The sequence below is a fragment of the Coloeus monedula genome, assembly GCF_965178545.1.
Source record: "Coloeus monedula genome assembly, chromosome: 6".
NCBI classification, from domain to species: domain Eukaryota; kingdom Metazoa; phylum Chordata; class Aves; order Passeriformes; family Corvidae; genus Coloeus; species Coloeus monedula.
Window position 1 is genome coordinate 17,501,381 of NC_138786.1, and position 6,000 is coordinate 17,507,380.

Sequence of the window (6,000 nt, forward strand, 5' to 3'; positions counted from 1 at the left end):
GAAATGTTTTATCAAGCTGAAACTTCCTCCCATTTTGTCATTATCCCATGGTCTTTGAGGCTGCAGCACCCTTAGGAAACCCAAGCCTAAGTGCCTATAAATAAAAAGAGGAGGAAAATAATTTCTCTATCCGTGCCATCTGGAGTAAATACCAGCAGCAGGTAAGCAAGCACCAAGGTCAGCAGCTTGTGTCTGTCACAAGGACTACCTGGCCATTCAGGGAAGGGGACATGGGAACAGTGCCACCACATCTTTTGCACAGCCACTTGTACCCTTAACGTCAAGGGAATGAAGCTGTGTAGAGATCAGAGGAGCAGCTTTAGCCCAGCCCTAAGAAAGGTCCTGAAGTAGCAAGCTGGAAACTGAGTCAGGCATCTCCAAGCCAGCAAAATCAAAGCTATGCCTTTCTTCTTTGCCTGGGGATTGCAGGAAGTTACCAAGTGAGAGATCCCACAGAGCACACTCCTTTTATATGTGAGTAACAACCTCTTAACCAAGAGAGTTAAGAAACTCAACCAGAAAACACCACTTTGTTGACAAGATCTGAAGAAGGAGAAAGATGGCTCTGAGGTACCACCAGTTCTGGCTGAATATGTGCATGGCTGGATGCTCCTGGAAGCGATCAGGGGCTAAAGATGGATGCTGTCAGGTAACAAATAGCTCCTACACATCAGCAGGAGACTGAAGGACTGCCACAGAAACAATCAATCCCATAAAAGAACAAGCCAGCTTTATGAAGCCTACTAAGCATGCTGATCTCATCAAAGCCACACTTCACCCAACAAGCCTTTGCTCACATCTGTCATGGAACTTGTCCCAGCCAATCCTTAGGTCACCATTTCAGCTGTTAACAGAAAGAACTCAAATCCAGAAATAGTCTTCCATTATCTAAACTGCAGACAGAGGAGTAGGTTGTTGTTTTGTTCTGTTTAAACCTACTAAACAAATGAAACCAATGTTTGTGCCTGTAGCACAAGTGGCAACACCAGGCAGTTTAAATAAATGTAGTTCTGTTGCCCAGTGGCTGTCAGTAGTCACAACACAGGGTTCAGTATGGCTTGAGTTATCCATGCTGTTGTGCCTTATACTGAATATAAACCCAGTACCTGAAGGATTTCAAGACAGATCTGGTATCTTTAACATGGTAAGCTGCATGCAGTACAGCAAAATCTCTCCAACTGAACTGATGATATAACATGAGAAAAACTCCAAACAGCTGGCAAAAACCCCTCAGTGTCCTAATGGGTCTCTATTCTTTTCATGAACAGAACTGTTCTGGTTGTGACAGCTGACATGAACAATAAGACTTTTCAAAGCTAGGTTAGCGTGTGACTTGGAGAAAACAGAAAATGTTGTGGCCAAGCACTCAGACGAGAGAACATTCAGAGAGCTTTGTCTAGCCAAAAAAGAAAAGGAAAAAAAAAAGCAAAAGCAGCAACTTGTTTTTAATGTTGTCATCTGCTAATTATTTTCATTATTTCTAAAACGTAAGCATTAAAACGCTCTGGCACTTTCCCACACACCAGTGCAGGTAAGCTCACATTCTCTCACAAAGTGGTAGAGGGTCCTCACATAAACCTCCTCCTCCTCCTTTTAATGGTGTCTGGGATAATTCAAAAGAAAGAGTAGAAAGAATCTGGGCTAGACAGGCTTTGTGCTCAGTGGAGAGCAACCCTCTGCAACATCAGCTCAGATGCAGAAAGGGCAAATGCCACCTCACAGAGGATTTCAGCTTCTGTGAAACCACTGCTTCAACCTGACATCAGTAAGGCTTAGAAGACACCTGCCCTGAAGCAAGTACTGCCCTCGAGGACTGCAAAAGGAAATGTAAACAGGGAAAACAAACTGGTCCCGGGCACCAGCCGCTAATTTAACTCCCACTCTGAACCGAGGGCTTTAATGCCAGTGCAGGAGCTGGCGGTGAATCCCCAGTCTGAGAAAGAGAAGAAAGGCAGCACAGCTCTGCAGCTCCACGCACTCATCCAGCCCCACAGGACACACAGCAGGTACAGAGCCCTGTTCTGATCCTGTGGCTGTGCACCGAATTCCTTTAGGAAAGGCCTTTACTTGACAGCGCTAATTCTAAGTAGATGAAATTTCCTAAATTACTTGTTGCCCCCCCCCTTAATTGCACTTGACGAAGTATCAAACACAAATATTCATTCCCCAAATCGTCTCAAGGAATATTCTTTCTGTTCCTAAGCATCAAAACTTAGGTAGAAGAGCTACTCTGCCATGTAAAGGTAGACAATGAAATAGCTCTTAATACAAAAATTAATCCCACTAAACAATTTACTTTTATGAATAAGGAGAACCCTGTGCTTGGTTCTACTTAAAAAGATAATCCAGGACAGGAAAGTGACACTGGATAAACCCAAAATAATTACCTGAAATCTATGTAAAACCTGTAATAGAAAGAACTCTGTGTCCTTTTCAGCCAGGTTTACACTCAGTAATTTAGAAAAGTTAATTTGAATCCTTGTGGCTATAAAACCTGTCTTAGCAGGAGTAAACACGAGAAGCAGAAGACAAATTGTGGCTGAAGACCAGCTGTACCCACTACAGCAGAACTGTGAAAAATTCAGCTACTTTAAAAACATTTTTGAGAGAGTACAAATAATAATACATGTATTTGAATAATCTTACCAGTTTAAAACTGATTTAAACTGTCTTAAATGAAATCTACAGAGCAGATGCTGTGGTGTGATCAGAGCATCACAGACCCAGCATATGAGGATGGGTAGGTCCAAGCAAATACTAAAACAAGATGCGCATCAAGACCTCAATAACATCATTGTTCATTCATTATTATACCAGTGATATGGTCTGCAGAAGAGCATTTTTCCCCTTGAATTTGCACCTATTGACCCAAAAAGGTTTGTGCATGGAGTGTCTCATGCCACTCCCAGAGGATGACATTAGGAAGTAGATAGCAGGAAAGTAGTCAGGCACTGCAAGCCAGCATTTGTCAGCATCCTGCTGCCAAACAGAAATTTCAGTTTGAAGCCAAAACACTTGGGAAGAATCTCTACACAAACTGTAGGGCAAAAGAAAGCAGACACACAATTCCCAGATGGACAGGTAAAGCTCCTTCCACATGAGATTTTCAACTACAAAACCACTACTGGTGTTGAGGGCTTAAGGCAGATCAGTTCAAGCTCACACAAAGTCAGCACTGAGGCACCAGAAGACTACAAGGTGTCACCTGAATCCCAAAGCCCGGTCCCAAACAACTCTGTGCAGCACAGAGATACAGGACACATGTGTATCCTGCCCTCCCACCTTTCTTCTGCCTGCATCGAACCAGAACATTGAATTTAGTAACAAGACAGCAACTTCATGAATGAAGTTAATCTTGTGGTGCAACCACTGCTTAAATGTGAAAGCACAACAAATACTCCATCAAGGAATTTTGATTGGATTAGAAGCCCTCTGTGCTCCATCATAATCTCCCTGATGAAGGCAAAAAGCAAAACTACATCTGGAGAAGAGATTAAAGCTCCCATTAGAACTGTTTAATTAACTGTTTTTCCTGGATTAACATTCATTTCTGATCCAGGTGCTCCTCAGATAAAGAGCTCAGGTGGTTCATAACAGCTCTGCTTTATTTTGCAGTGGAAGTCTTCTGGCCCAAGAATTGAAAACATGGGCTCTTTTTAAAGCTGGGTGTCTGAAATGAAGAAAGTTTAAACAAGACTCCATCTGCCCTTTTTCTTGCTTACCCCCAAAACTTTTGAACTGCTACCTGATTCCAACCAGCCTGGAACACAGGTAGGAGTTTTGATTCAATTACGAAGTTTTCACAAGTTTTGCAGAAGCAAGCAACTATTAGAAGGGGAGAAAGAGCCTGTAAATGAACCCCTAAGTTTCTTCTGGCCTGTGTTCCCATGTTACTTGATGTCAAAGAACCCCCACAAGAACACACACTTATAAAAGTCCCCAGAGACAAAAGGACAGAGACCTCAGAACTACCCACAAATCACAAATTGTGTGACTCTAGCTTCTAAAAGGTGGGCACTTGTTTCACTGCTTGCACAACTGGGACAGTCTGCATGATCCAGACTTCCTCTGCAGTCTCTCAATTGGCAGATACCATGCAGGATCTTGGTGCTATCCCATAAGAAAGATAAGAAATGCCAAAACAACTTTCCTTTCATTAAAAAAGACAGAACTGTAGCATTTGTATCTGAAACGAGCTAAAGTGATGTGCTGAGAAATGAAAGATCCTGTCTTTGGGGACAGGCCCCTGAGGAGGTTTGTAGACCTGGTCACTGGAATGTGCTGTTGCTAGGATAAGATCTAGTATTCAAGTTTCAGTCCAAGCCACTGAATTCCTCTGAGAGGATCACTGAATTGCTCTTCATCTCTGTTCCTGAGTCTGTATGAAATGGACCACAGATACCTCTTTTCCTTGTCTGTCACACCTACATGGGGAAAGCTTGTCCCTTGCTGCAGGTACCAGAACAGACTCTTGTTTTTTGTGTGCTATTGAAACACGCCTCAGTAATGTCCCACAGTATTTATCTGTCCAGGCTCCTGTGGCAGCAGCTCTACTTGACCTTTCCCTTTGAGCAGGACAGGGTTGTGTCTGGTCCTTCCCCTCCTGCAAACAGACTCTGATCTGTGATCCTGTCACACCAAGTGAATGCTGTCATGTCTCTGCAAAGCTACAGAGAAGCTACACAGGCTGGAGAGAGGCATATCCACACCTCTCTCTCCTCCTCCTCTCCTGCCTCTGCACAGCACCACTGACAGCTGGCACATGATACAGCTTGTAAAAGTCTTCAGGGAGCAAAGAGAAAAGACAGTGTCTTTGCTACCCTGCCCTCTCTGAGGAAGGGCCTGTGTTCTAGACATTGTTCTCCACGCCAGAAAATCAGCAGGGCATTGTACAAGGCCCAGCACAAAAGCTCTGTAGCACAACTGCCTCACGTGGCACACAGTGGGTGACACCATATTCTGTCTCTCTACAGGACTTTTGCACGCTACAAAATGTTTGTCCACCCCTCTCTTGTGGAAAGCAGAGCAGCAGCAGCTGTGGAAGCAACAGGCAGACCGGCAAGTTTATGTTGGTGCAAAATACGTGCAAAACACACAGTTTGTACTTCCAAGTGACACCACAGCACTTGGTTCTACCTGTTGCCTCGGGGGCTGTGGTAAAGCTTTCATGTTGGACATGGCCAGTGCTGCTTGGTGTGTTCTGGCTGACTGACACTCTCCCCACAGGATGGAGCAGGAAAATGCAAGCAGAAACTGCACATTAACACAGCCTAGGGACAACGAACCAGAGACCAAGCTCAGCTACACACACGGCTCAACAAGCAGTGAGCCCTTCCCATTACAGGGCAGTACAAATTAAGGTGACAAAAGCTCTTTGTTCCCCTTTCCTGAACGAGATCCTTTGGCAGCAGTTCTCCTCATTCTGGCTAACATTCTGTCAGGCTCTCCTCTTTCATCCCTTCTGCTAAAGCAAATTTGCAGTGCACCTCCACTGAAACTGAACATCAGGGTTGTATCTGCTTTCACACCTCTGAATGAAACCATGGTCCACACGCTTCCAAACACATCTGGCAGAACAGCTTTTAGAACTAATTTTTTTTTTAAGTAAATGGCTGCAGCTGGCCTTTGTTTGGGTCACTAACCAAAACCAAGCCCCACATGCTAGCAACAGAAAAAAGCTAGAGCTAGTGCATCAAACTTAATTAAAACTGCACTTAAGTAAGATTTTTCCAAAAGTTTTCACTTTTCTTCTGTGTAAAATGCTCACACCATCAGAGAAACTGGGCTGAAGTTGCCTGGTTTACAGCAAGCCCACCTTCATTTCTGAGACTCTTCATTTCAGGGCCTGAAGGGAGCACTGCTCTGAACTCCCGGGTTTCACAAGCCACAGGAGTCCCATACATTTCACCAGTGTGTGCCTGGTCAAGATTCTGAGGAACCTGCCAGCAATTGCTCAGTCACTATTTGTACATAGATGATAATTAAGAAAAGCAGAGAAGC